Source organism: Hordeum vulgare, chromosome 2H (assembly GCF_904849725.1).
Source record: "Hordeum vulgare subsp. vulgare chromosome 2H, MorexV3_pseudomolecules_assembly, whole genome shotgun sequence".
NCBI lineage: Eukaryota > Viridiplantae > Streptophyta > Magnoliopsida > Poales > Poaceae > Hordeum > Hordeum vulgare.
Genome location: NC_058519.1, coordinates 16,652,678 through 16,666,480, shown reverse-complemented (window position 1 = coordinate 16,666,480; position 13,803 = coordinate 16,652,678). Strand labels below are relative to the sequence as shown.

The following is a 13,803-nucleotide window of genomic DNA, read 5'->3' as shown; positions in this document are numbered from 1 at the left end:
ACAGAATCTACAAGTTAGAAAAAACAAGGTAAAATCAGAGAGTCGCATATTTAAAATCTTCTTTTGAGGAAACAAGATTCAAATAAACTCTAGAAACAAAGTAAAAAACCAAAAATTAAACAACTTTTAAAAAATAATTCAGCAATAACCAAAAGAAGAAGATTTGCTACTCATAAATTGGGAAAGGGGTCATCCATTAATAACTAAAATGTCAAAAACTTGGATAAGAGAATTTGAAGTGTTAGAGAACCCACTACTATAACAAACACTTCATTTACTCAAGTTTAAACAGACATTAAGATAAAAATAATTCGAGTACGAGACTATCAACCTGGTGGCTAGTTCGTATCAGCAGTTGTAGAAATTGGCCAGCAATAATCGCCAAAAAATCGAAAAGTAACAACTATTGTATTACTCTTATTGCAAACTGTTTTTCACACGTCGCGCATTATGTCTTCAGAAATAAGCATCCGGAACAGGGCCTAAAAGGAGACGTTAAGGTTTGCTGTTGATCAAGTGATGCAGATGAGCAATATATGAGTATATCATCACCAAATCACAACCAGCAATGGAACGCTTCAAGGTTGCATTACACAGCAAGTCAAAATATCAGCTTATTAGTCTGCTGCTTAAAGTTACCAGGCACCAAGCCACAAATTTGAAAGGCCATTGCAAGGGCAGCACAGCGAGCAACAAATACCACCACACCTCATAGTTTGCATGAAAAAGCAGTCCACTTCTCCGGTAAGCTCAGCTGTCCTCCTCCCTCAGCGACCTCACCATAAACGGGTCCTCCAAGGAGAAATCTGCCCCGACTCTGAGGCTCCAAGGATCGCCGCCTTCAGGACGGCTACTCCAGATGACGCACTTTTTGCAGGATGTGCTCGCCAGGTTCCTAGCGCTGTATTGCACCCGGACAAGTGCCTCGTCTGTCGAGAACCGCGTGAAGCTTGGATTGGCCATGAAAATAGCTGCCACCTCCAGCGCCCGCGCACTCTGAAAGACGTACTCCAGGAAGCCAGCCTCGCCTCGGTCCCCTTTGAACTCACGGAAAGTCAACAGGTTGATGCGCGAGACGACGTTCTCAATGGGACCAGACTCCTCCCAGAACTTGACGGCGAGGGGCTCACCAGTGGGTTCATCGCATTTTTTACTCTGCACAAAATTAGATTAAATCAGTCAACAGTTGGGAAAGGTAGGCTGCGTATATGGCGAATAAAGGATGCCTCAAATTAGTTATGTTGTTGGGAGAAATGGCACATCAATACTGCCATGCATTAAACTAGCACCTAACAGACAACTGGAAAAGAAAAACAACTCTGCTGGTGTTGTCATCTCACGTACATAACAGATTAAAAAGTGGGGCAGCAGATTTCAGTCTACCGTGGAGGTCTTTTTTTTTGCGAGAACAGAAATCTACCGTGGAGGTCTTAAACAGGTTAATTACGGTTTACCAGAAATATTCTTCAACACAAACTTCCAGATGTGATCCATGAAAACCAGTTAGTATTTATGACTTAATTGAAGACGAGTGCCAGATATTGTGCAGTTAACATTTCTTACTTAATCGAAGACACTGCTAGCTCGCATGAAGACAATGAGAAAAACTAGAACAAAAAAATCTAGAAAAAACAGAAAATGAAGAAACAGGGCAATAGAAATCAAAATAGTTATAAACAGTGGCACAACAAAACATCGGCAACAAATATCTTAACAAATCTAGTCTGTGTGCGTAGAGACAACCTGATGGCTATGAAAAAATGGTAATGCTTAGACTTTTTCAGCTATATCAGTCAAAGGGTCAGTGCAATCCACATATACTGTAACAATGTTGATGATGTTATCATCGTCTTATTCCGTTCTTCACGGGCAAATTATTTAGCCTAGCGTGAGTAACTATATATATGGCTCACATTTCACAGTAGAAGAAAATAAAAGGACCATAAAGAACTCGAATGATAATTGCCTAAAAAGATCTATGCTAATCGGTGAGAACACTGCAAACAACAAAATCTGCATCTGCTGCGAGATGGGAATTATTTTCAAGCGACATGCAGAGAAATTATTAGTAACCAGAGCATGAATAAGCTGAGATAAATTGGTACGTACATAGTTCCATTAGCTGTCTGGAAAGGAAAGGTTTGCAAAGGAAAGTGTATTATACTATTATGGAAGTCCTTTTTGTGAGCAAATAGAGCATTTATGCGGGCAAAGACTTCAGAGTGTACACCAAATACTGCAAATTATACTGGTCCATACCTAAATGCAGGATCAGATATGTAGGAGATGTGGCAACTACAGCCTTAATGACAACTCTATACTTCAATGCGTGAAAGTAGCAGAATGTACTAACTACTAAATAACCTAGTAGTCAAATTAAAAAAAAAACTAGTAGTGCAGAGAGAAAAAAACAAAATGATTCATGGACAGCAAATTAAGATATATGTGAGGCTGCAAACTCCAGTCCGCAATGTATGACTTTCGCATTAACAACATTTAATCAGATATGTTTTTCAATCCGAATTTCAGGATGTGAACTACCATAGCCTCTTTCTATAACAAATTACCAGGATATAAATCCCTAAGATCCTGATATGGTAAAACTAGTGTACTAGCATCAATACAGCGATTATGGTAGTACCAATACCAGAAATCCTCAGGAAACTGTCTACTTCAATGTGCTAGTTTACTAATGTGTAGTTGTGTACCTTTCAAAAGTCTGAAATAAGGAATAATATTGCATCTGTTACAGTAACTCCTATTAATACAGCAAGAAACAACAGAACAAGAAAACTTGGACATAGGTAAAGAAGCAAAGCACCACAAATCAAGGTATCGGAATAGTAATCATTGTACCACAAGAAAACAAATTCTTACCAAGTGTCGATATAAAATGATCAGCATGAAACCCTTAATAATTCTAACTGTATAGTATAGTCTACGTATGTAGATTGTCAAGAAGACCAGATGGTGGCTGAGAATAAATGGCAAGGCTGGGAATTTAACCTATAACTGGTCACATATGCTACGCATCATACATTAACATTACAGTGCACAAAACAAAAAAGATCATATAAAGACATACAACAATATGAATGACTTGAAGTATGCAATAATATGCAGTCTCGCCGCAACCACATATAAAGAGCGATCACGTATAAAACCTCTCACATCCTATCGCAACACATACCACAATATGCAGTCTCTCGGCGTTGGGGAAGCATTTGAAGAAGGTGGGCACCATCTTCACGTCATTGCGAACCCCGAAACGGACATCCAAACTCAGAATGTTCACACCCGTGAGCATGGCACTTTGGCTCGGCCTTATCCCGGGCTGAAATTCAACGAATTCGACAAGGAACATCACACAATTGAGTCATCGATCAGTTAATAATATCTGCTAACTGAATAAATGGAGACGTACGGGAGATGTACCATGATGACGGTGCCTTGGAGCTCTAGGACCTGCCCTGGCTCTAAGTATCCAAGCGTGTGCAGGCTGGGGGCATCTCCAATCCTGAGCCTGGTGCACAACCCATGATCGGGTTTAATAGGTGATGACAGGATGAGCCGCTCGAGGCATGGAGCCTTCACCAGGGCGATGTCCTCCAGAACAGAGCCGCAGATTTGCACGCACCGGAGCGTCTTGCTGACCACACGCAGACGCAACCCGCCATTGATGCATCCCATGATGTTGAGGACCTCCAGGACGGGGCTCCTGGCGACGAGGGAGTCGACGACGCCGTGCTCCATTTCGACGAAATAGAGGCCGAGCTCGCGGAGGTGGGGGAAGGAGGCGCCACGCAGTGCGGCCATGCCCGGCAGCTTCCAGACGCCGACGTAGAGGCGGGTGAGGGTGGCGATTGTGAAGAGCGAGGCGGGGAGGGGCACGTCGAGCGGCCACGGGCGGTTGACGAGGACGAGGTCCTGGACGCCCTTGGCGGCGAGGAGCTGGAGCCAGCGCGCGAGCTGGGGCTTGTAGGCTTTCATGCGGCTGCAGATGAGGTGGACGCAGCTGAAGGGGCCCGGGTGAGCCTCGAGGATGCGGGAGACGGCGGCGGTGACGGTCGGCGAGTCGGCCGGCGTGGGACGAAAGGCTCGGGCTTTAGGGGGAGGTGGATGTCGACGAGGACGAGGGGCGTGGAGCGCCAGAGCGCGCGCCAGCGGGAGGAGAGCGCGGCGGTGCGCGCGGCCTCCTTGACGGGGAGGCGGGCGACGATGTTGCGCAGGACGTCGCGGGGGAGACGGCTGATGCGGTCGGCGCGGCGGGCGGCGGGGAGGGCGGCGAGGCGCGCGCCGTTGTAGAGGGGGAAGTCGGGGAGGTTGTCGTAGATGTAGGACAGCATCATCTCCGCGGCTTCCTCCATCTTGTGCGGGTCGGCCGCCGTCGCCTGCTCTGCGGATGCCAACGGCAACGGCGGCGCCGGCGGATGAGCGAGGGTTTGTGGATTTGGGTTTCTGTTCTGAGCGTAGTGTGTGGAGTAGACAGTAGAGTGGTGGTTCCGATGTTTGGTTGGGCCAAATTTCAATACGTGGTTGCAAACGGGCCCATGAGCTTGGATCCTTCCTTCGTATTGAATGCAAGGGCATCTCCACCCCACCGTCCGATAATTTAATTTCCCATCCTTAAATTCTTCAGTTTTTCCTATTGAATTAAACTTTTATCCATCGTACCCCATCATCCAAAGCTTGATTCCGAACAAACCACTCCCTCCGTTTCAATATTCTTATCTTAGATTTCTTTAGATATGAATGTATCTAATCAAGTTCTAGTATTTAGATGCATTCATTTTTAGCCAAAGCTAAGACAAAAAAATTTGGAACGGAGGAAGTATATATTTGGCTCACACAATTCATCAAACACCTACAATACATGTGCGCAGATGAGATCGAATCCTTTGTTTAAAAATACGGCGTTGAGATTAAGGTAAATGATGACACAAGTCATTATTTTTAGACACAAAAGGGCCTAAGACAAGGGGATCCGATCATCCGATGTCTCCTATTTTGTTCAACATAATAGTAGCCATCTTGACAATTCTTATCGGTCGGGCCAAGGAGGACTAGTATCCCATCTAGTGGATGGTGGTGTGTCCATTCTATAATTAATACGCACACGACACAATTATTTCATGGAACATGATAGGGCAAAGGCTAAAAACATGGAGCTAGTCATATGCCCTTTTGAGCAATTGTCGGGATTGAAGATCGATTATAACAAAAGTGAATTGTTCTGTTTTGAAAAGAGTCAAAGAAGAACAGGATGCTTACATACAATTGTTTTGATGTGAATTTGTCTCCTGCCATTTACTTATTTAGGTATACCAATTCATTATCATAAGTTGTTCAATAAGGAGTGTGAACGCTTTGAAAATCGATTTAAAAAAACTAAGCCGTTGGAGGGGTAAGCTTATGTCTTATGGTGGACGGCTTGTTCTGATCAACTTAGTGACAAATATTGTCGATGCTCATATTGTCTTTCTTTGAAGTGCATGTTGTTGGAATTATGCCCTAGAGGCAATAATAAATATAGTTATTATTATAATTCCTATATCAAGATAATCGTTTATTATCCATGCTATAATTGTATTGAATGAAGACTCATTTACATGTGTGGATACATAGACAAAACACCATCCCTAGCAAGCCTCTAGTTGGCTAGCCAGTTGATCAAAGATAGTCAGTGTCTTCTGATTATGAACAAAGTGTTGTTGCTTGATAACTGGGTCACGTCATTAGGAGAATCACGTGATGGACTAGACCCAAACTAATAGACGTAGCATGTTGATCGTGTCATTTTGTTGCTACTGTTTTCTGCGTGTCAAGTATTTATTCCTATGACCATGAGATCATATAACTCACTGACACCGGAGGAATGCTTTGTGTGTATCAAACGTCGCAACGTAACTGCGTGACTATAAAGATGTTCTACAGGTATCTCCGAAGGTGTTAGCTGAGTTAGTATGGATCAAGACTGGGATTTGTCACTCCGTGTGACGGAGAGGTATCTCGGGGCCCACTCGGTAATACAACATCACACACAAGCCTTGCAAGCAATGTAACTTAGTGTAAGTTGCCGGATCTTGTATTACAGAACGAGTAAAGAGACTTGCCGGTAAACGAGATTGAAATAGGTATGCGGATGCTGACGATCGAATCTCGGGCAAGTAACATACCGAAGGACAAAGGGAATGACATACGGGATTATATGAATCCTTAGCACTGAGGTTCAAACGATAAGATCTTCGTAGAATATGTAGGATCCAATATGGGCATCTAGGTCCCGCTATTGGATATTGACCGAGGAGTCACTCGGGTCATGTCTACATAGTTCTCGAACCCGCAGGGTCTGCACACTTAAGGTTCGACGTTGTTTTATGCGTATTTGAGTTATATGGTTGGTTATCGAATGTTGTTCGGAGTCCCGGATGAGATCACGGACGTCACGAGGGTTTCCGGAATGGTCCGGAAACGAAGATTAATATATAGGATGACCTCATTTGATTACCGGAAGGTTTTTGGAGTTACCGGGAATGTACCGGGAATGACGAATGGGTTCCGGGAGTTCACCGGGGGGGGGGGGCAACCCACCCCGGGGAAGCCCATAGGCCTTGAGGGTGGCACACCAGCCCTTAGTGGGCTGGTGGGACAGCCCAAAAGGGCCCTATGCGCCTAGGAAAGAAAATCAAAGAGAAAAAAAAAGAGGAGGTGGGAAGGGAAGGAAGGACTCCCACCCACCAAACCAAGTCCAACTCGGTTTGGGGGGGGGATCCTTCCCCCTTGGACTCGGCCGACCCCCTTTGAGCCCCAAGGCAAGGCCCCCTCCCTCCCACCTATATATACGGAGGTTTTATGGCTGATTTGAGACGACTTTTCCACGGCAGCCCGACCACATACCTCCACGGTTTTTCCTCTAGATCGCGTTTCTGCGGAGCTTGGGCGGAGCGCTGCTGAGACGAGGTCATCACCAACCTCCGGAGCGCCGTCACGCTGCCGGAGAACTCTTCTACCTCTCCGTCTCTCTTGCTGGATCAAGAAGGCCGAGATCATCGTCGAGCTGTACGTGTGCTGAACGCGGAGGTGTCGTCCGTTCGGTACTAGATCGTGGGACTGATCGCGGGATTGTTCGCGGGGCGGATCGAGGGACGTGAGGATGTTCCACTACATCAACCGCGTTCACTAACGCTTCTGCTGTACGGTCTACAAGGGTACGTAGATCACTCATCCCCTCTCGTAGATGGACATCACCATGATAGGTCTTCGTGCGCGTAGGAAAATTTTGTTTCCCATGCGACATTCCTCAACAGTGGCATCATGAGCTAGGTTCATGCGTAGATGTCTTCTTGAGTAGAACACAAACGTTTTTGTGGGCGGTGATGTGCGTTTTGCTGCCCTCCTTAGTCTTTTCTTGATTCCGCGGTATTATTGGATTGAAGCAGCTTGGACCGACATTACTCGTACGCTTACGAGAGACTGGTTTCATCGCTACGAGTAACCCCGTTGCTCAAAGATGACTGGCAAGTGTCGGTTTCTCCAACTTTAGTTGAATCGGATTTGACCGAGGAGGTCCTTGGATGAGGTTAAATAGCAACTCATATATCTCCGTTGTGGTGTTTGCGTAAGTAAGATGCGATCCTACTAGATACCCATGGTCACCACGTAAAACATGCAACAACAAAATTAGAGGATGTCTAACTTGTTTTTGCAGGGTATGCTTGTGATGTGATATGGCCAACGATGTGATGTGATATATTGGATGTATGAGATGATCATGTTGTAATAGAAAATATCGACTTGCACGTCGATGGTACGGCAACCGGCAGGAGCCATAGGGTTGTCTTTATACTAACGTTTGTCCTTGCAGATGCGTTTACTATTTTGCTAGGATGTAGCTTTAGTAGTAATAGCATGAGTAGCACGACAACCCCGATGGCAACACGTTGATGGAGATCATGGTGTGGCGCCGGTGACAAGAAGATCGTGCCGGTGCTTTGGTGATGGAGATCAAGAAGCACGTGATGATGGTCATATCATGTCACTTATGAATTGCATGTGATGTTAATCCTTTTATGCACCTTATTTTGCTTAGAACGACGGTAGCATTATGAGGTGATCTCTCACTAAAATATCAAGACGAAATTGTGTTCTCCCCGACTGTGCACCGTTGCTACAGTTCGTCGTTTCGAGACACCACGTGATGATCGGGTGTGATAGACTCAACGTTCACATACAACGAGTGCAAAACAGTTGCGCACGCGGAACACTCGGGTTAAGCTTGACGAGCCTAGCATGTGCAGACATGGCCTCGGAACACATGAGACCGAAAGGTCGATCATGAATCATATAGATGATATGATTATCATAGGGATGCTTACCACTGAAACTGTACTCAACTCACGTGATGATCGGACTTGAGCTAGTGTAAGTGGATCATGAACCACTCAAATGACTAGAGAGATGTACTTTTTGAGTGGGAGTTTAGCAAATAATTTGATTAAGTTAAACTCTAATTATCTTGAACATAGTCTAAGTCCACTTTGAATATATTTGTGTTGTAGATCATGGCTCACGCGACTATCACCCTGAATTTTAATACGTTCCTAGAGAAAGCTAAGTCGAAAGATGATGGAAGCAACTTTGTAGACTGGGCTCGTAATCTTAAGCTAATCTTACAAGCTGGGAAGAAGGATTATGTCCTTAATGCTGCGCTAGGAGATGAACCACCCGCTACGGCTGATTAGGATGTTAAGAACGCTTGGTTAGCACGTAAGGAGGACTACTCAGTAGTTCAATGTGCAGTTTTGTATGGCTTAGAACCGGGACTTCAACGTCGCTTTGAGCGTCATGGAGCATTTGAGATGTTCCAGGAGTTGAAGTTCATCTTTCAGAAGAACGCCCGGATCGAGAGGTATGAGACCTCCGATAAATTCTATGCTTGCAAAATGGAGGAGAACTCGTCTGTCAGTGAACATGTGCTCAAAATGTCTGGGTACTCAAACCGTCTAGCTGAGCTGGGGATTGAACTCCCGCAAGAGGCTATCACTGACAGAATCCTTCAATCACTGCCGCCAAGCTATAAAGGCTTTGTGTTGAACTACAACATGCAAGGGATGAACAAGTCACCCGGCGAGTTGTTTGTGATGCTGAAAGTCGCAGAGTCTGAACTCCGTAAAGAACATCAAGTGTTGATGGTGAATAAGACCACTAGTTTCAAGAGAAACGGCAAAGGCAAGAAGGGTAATTCGAAGAAGAGCGGCAAGCCTGTTGCCAATCCGACGAAGAAACCCAAAGTTGGACCTAAGCCTGAAACGGAGGGTATGGGTCACTGGAAGCGCAATTGCCCCAAGTATCTGGCAGATAAGAAGGCGGCCAAAGAAAAATCAGGTATATTTGATATACATGTTATAGATGTGTACTTAACCGGCTCTCGTAGTAGTGCCTGGGTATTCGATACCGGTTCTGTTGCTCATATTTGCAACTCGAAACAGGAACTGCGGAATAGACGAAGGCTGGCGAAAGATGAAGTGACGATGCGCGTAGGAAATGGTTCCAAGGTTGATGCAATCGCCGTCGGCACAGTTTCACTTCAGTTACCATCAGGATTAGTGATGAACTTAAATCATTGTTATTTAGTGCCTGCGTTGAGCATGAACATTATATCTGGATCTTGTTTATTGCGAGACGGTTACTCTTTTAAGTCAGAGAATAATGGTTGTTCTATTTCTATGAGTAACATCTTTTATGGTCATGCACCTAATGTGAGAGGATTGTTCATATTGAATCTTGATAGCGATACGCATATACATAACATTGAGACCAAAAGAGTTAGAGTTAACAATGATAGCGCCATATTTTTGTGGCACTGCCGCTTAGGTCATATTGGTGTAAAGCGCATGAAGAAACTCCATGCTGATGGACTTTTGGAGTCACTTGACTTTGATTCACTTGACACGTGCGAACCATGCCTCATGGGCAAGATGACTAAGACTCCGTTCTCCGGAACAATGGAGCGTGCAAGTGACTTGTTGGAAATCATACATACCGATGTGTGTGGTCCGATGAGCGTAGAGGCGCGCGGCGGATATCGTTATTTTCTCACCTTCACTAACGATTTGAGTAGATATGGTTATGTCTACTTGATGAAGCACAAGTCTGAAACATTTGAAAAGTTCAAGCAATTTCAGAGTGAAGTGGAAAATCATCGTAACAAGAAGATCAAGTTCCTACGGTCTGATCGTGGGGGTGAATATCTGAGTTTCGAGTTTGGTGCTCACTTAAGACAATGTGGAATTGTTTCACAGTTAACACCGCCTGGAGCACCACAACGTAATGGTGTGTCCGAACGTCGTAATCGTACTTTATTAGAGATGGTGCGATCTATGATGTCTCTTACCGATTTGTCGTTATCGTTTTGGGGTTATGCATTAGAAACAGCTGCATTCACTTTAAATAGGGCACCATCAAAATCCGTTGAGATGACACCATACGAACTGTGGTATGGCAAAAGGCCAAAGTTGTCGTTTCTTAAAGTTTGGGGATGTGATGCTTATGTCAAAAAGCTTCAGCCTAAAAAGCTGGAACCCAAAGCGGAAAAGTGCGTCTTCATAGGTTACCCAAAAGAGACAGTTGGGTACACCTTCTATCTCAAATCCGAGGGCAAAGTGTTTGTTGCTAAAAACGGAGCTTTTCTCGAGAAGGAGTTTCTCTCGAGAGAATTGAGTGGGAGGAAGATAGAACTTTACGAGGTTGTCGAACCTCTCATCCCTCTGGATGGTGGCGCAGCGCAAGGGGAAACCTCTGTCGTTGCACGCCGGTTGAGGAGGAAGTTAATGATGATGATCATGAAACTCCGGTTCAAGTTTCTGTCGAACCACGCAGGTCGACGAGACCACGTGCTGCTCCAGAGTGGTACGGTAATCCCGTCTTATCAATCATGTTGTTGGACAACGATGAACCTGCAAATTATGAAGAAGCAATGGTGGGCCCAGATTCCATGTATGAGAACAAAGTGTGGACTTTGGAAGTACTACCTGAGGGCCGCAAGGCTATTCAGAACAAATGGATCTTTAAGAGGAAGACGGACGCTGACGGTAATGTGACCGTTTATAAAGCTCGACTTGTGGCAAAGGGTTTTTCACAAGTTCAAGGAGTTGACTATGATGAGACATTCTCACCCGTAGCGATGCTTAAGTCTGTCAGAATCATGTTAGCAATAGCTGCATTTTTCGATTATGAAATCTGGCAGATGGATGTCAAAACGGCGTTCCTTAACGGTTTCCTTAAGGAAGAGTTGTATATGATACAACCCGAAGGTTTTGTCGATCCTAAGAATGCTAACAAGGTGTGCAAGCTCCAGCGATCCATTTATGGACTGGTGCAAGCATCTCGGAGTTGGAACAAACGCTTTGATGAGGTGATCAAAGCATTTGGGTTTATACAAGTGGTTGGAGAATCTTGTATTTACAAGAAAGTGAGTGGGAGCTCTGTGGCGTTTCTAATATTATATGTGGATGACATATTGCTGATTGGAAACAACGTGGAGTTTTTGGAGAGCATAAAGGGTTACTTGAATAAAAGTTTCTCTATGAAGGACCTAGGAGAAGCTGCTTACATTCTAGGCATTAAGATCTATAGGGATAGATCAAAACGCTTGATAGGACTTTCACAAAGCACATACCTTGTTAAAGTTTTGAAGAGGTTCAAAATGGAACAGTCCAAGAAAGGGTTCTTGCCAGTTTTACAAGGTACGAAATTGAGTAAGACTGAGTGCCCAGCAACTGATGAAGATAGAGACCATATGCGCTCCGTCCCCTATGCTTCAGCCATAGGTTCTATCATGTATGCAATGTTGTGCACTAGACCGGATGTTAGCCTGGCCATAAGTATGGCGGGTAGGTTCCAGAGTAATCCAGGAGTGGATCACTGGACAGCGGTCAAGAATATCCTGAAGTACCTGAAAAGGACTAAGGAGATGTTTCTCGTGTATGGAGGTGACGAAGAGCTCGTCGTAAAAGGTTACGTCGATGCAAGCTTTGACACAGATCCTGACGACTCTAAGTCGCAAACCGGATACGTATTTATTCTTAATGGGGGTGCGGTAAGCTGGTGCAGTTCCAAGCAAAACGTCGTAGCAGATTCTACATGTGAAGCGGAGTACATGGCTGCCTCGGAGGCGGCTAAGGAGGGTGTCTGGATGAAGCAGTTCATGACGGATCTTGGAGTGGTGCCAAGTGCACTGGATCCAATAACCTTGTTCTGTGACAACACTGGTGCCATTGCCTTAGCAAAGGAGCCAAGGTTTCACAAGAAAACCAGACACATCAAACGACGCTTCAACCTCATCCGCGACTACGTCGAGGAGGAGGACGTAAATATATACAAAGTGTACACGGATCTGAATGTAGCAGACCCGCTGACTAAACCTCTTCCACGGCCAAAGCATGATCAACACCAGAACTGTATGGGTGTTAGATTTATTACAATGTAATTCACATGATGATGTGAGGGCTAGATTATTGACTCTAGTGCAAGTGGGAGACTGTTGGAATTATGCCCTAGAGGCAATAATAAATATAGTTATTATTATAATTCCTGTATCAAGATAATCATTTATTATCCATGCTATAATTGTATTGAATGAAGACTCATTTACATGTGTGGATACATAGACAAAACACCGTCCCTAGCAAGCCTCTAGTTGGCTAGCCAGTTGATCAAAGATAGTCAGTGTCTTCTGATTATGAACAAAGTGTTGTTGCTTGATAACTGGGTCACGTCATTAGGAGAATCACGTGATGGACTAGACCCAAACTAATAGACGTAGCATGTTGATCGTGTCATTTTGTTGCTACTGTTTTCTGCGTGTCAAGTATTTATTCCTATGACCATGAGATCATATAACTCACTGACACCGGAGGAATGCTTTGTGTGTATCGAACGTCGCAACGTAACTGGGTGACTATAAAGATGTTCTACAGGTATCTCCGAAGGTGTTAGTTGAGTTAGTATGGATCAAGACTGGGATTTGTCACTCCGTGTGACGGAGAGGTATCTCGGGGCCCACTCGGTAATACAACATCACACACAAGCCTTGCAAGCAATGTAACTTAGTGTAAGTTGCGGGATCTTGTATTACAGAACGAGTAAAGAGACTTGCCGGTAAACGAGATTGAAATAGGTATGCGGATGCTGACGATCGAATCTCGGGCAAGTAACATATCGAAGGACAAAGGGAATGACATACGGGATTATATGAATCCTTGGCACTGAGGTTCAAACGATAAGATCTTCGTAGAATATGTAGGATCCAATATGGGCATCCAGGTCCCGCTATTGGATATTGACCGAGGAGTCACTCGGGTCATGTCTACATAGTTCTCGAACCCGCAGGGTCTGCACACTTAAGGTTCGACGTTGTTTTATGCGTATTTGAGTTATATGGTTGGTTACCGAATGTTGTTCGGAGTCTCGGATGAGATCACGGACGTCACGAGGGTTTCCAGAATGGTCCGGAAATGAAGATTGATATATAGGATGACCTCATTTGATTACCGGAAGGTTTTCGGAGTTACCGGGAATGTACCAGGAATGACGGATGGGTTCCGGGAGTTCACCGGGGGGGGGGGGGGGCAACCCACCCCGGGGAAGCCCATAGGCCTTGAGGGTGGCACACCAGCCCTTAGTGGGCTGGTGGGACAGCCCAAAAGGGCCCTATGCGCCTAGGAAAGAAAATCAAAGAGAAAAGAAAAAAAAAAGGAGGTGGGAAGGGAAGGAAGGACTCCCACCCACCAAACCAAGTCCAAC

The 13,803-nt window shown here is 44.9% G+C and overlaps 1 pseudogene; it reads right to left on the bottom strand.

The window, feature by feature from the left end:
* Nucleotides 1–524: 524 nt before the first annotated feature.
* On the bottom strand, nt 525–4,447 carry LOC123429242 (annotated as a pseudogene).
* Nucleotides 4,448–13,803: the final 9,356 nt, after the last annotated feature.